Source organism: Grammomys surdaster, unplaced genomic scaffold, assembly GCF_004785775.1.
Source record: "Grammomys surdaster isolate TR1022 unplaced genomic scaffold, NIH_TR_1.0 149, whole genome shotgun sequence".
Taxonomy (NCBI): Eukaryota; Metazoa; Chordata; class Mammalia; order Rodentia; family Muridae; genus Grammomys; species Grammomys surdaster.
Window position 1 is genome coordinate 8278855 of NW_021604607.1, and position 719 is coordinate 8279573.

A 719-nucleotide genomic window follows, 5' to 3' on the forward strand; every position below is an offset into this window, starting at 1 on the left:
TCTCTCTCTCTCTCTCTCTCTCTCTCTCTCTCTCTCTCTCTCTCTCGGATTTCACACATCGTACCCTCAGTCTTCCTTCCTTCTGGTCATCTATTTGAATCCCTTTCTCTAACTTGGTAAGAGTCCGGCATGATGTGAACAGAGGTAGACATTGTGGGCCTTTGGTCTTCAAAGGCATCTCCCTCCTCAGTGCGAGCCTAAGGTGCCAGCTTCTGACTAATAAATGAGCAAGAAAGGCTTCGCCCCAGAAGCACCTGAATATTCATATTCTCTCTCTCTCTCTCTCTCTCTCTCTCTCTCTCTCTCTCTCTCTCTCTCTCCCTCTCTTCCCTCTCTCCCTCTCTCCCTCTCTTCCTCTCTTTCCTTCCTCCCTCCTCCCCACCTCGCTGGTTCTCCTCCTCCTGGGACTGTGGCCTCCGTGCTCCCAGCCCAGAGTGCCTCCGCAGCCGTAGACTTGCCTGTTCCTTTTTACGCCCTCATGTGAATGTTCATCGGGAGATATTTCTGCTTTTATTTTATAATAAAATTAGAAATCATAAATATATGGATATATGCCCCGAGGCCCGGTGGCTTCGCGTGTACCGGTGTCTGATTTCCCTACAAGGACTGGATACTCCGGGTAGGCAGGCCTGGGTAATGATACGCTGGCAGAGTACCGGAAACCTGGAGCAACCTTCCCTCAGTGTATCTCTGGCAAGGAGAAGGCATGAGACTGAAAA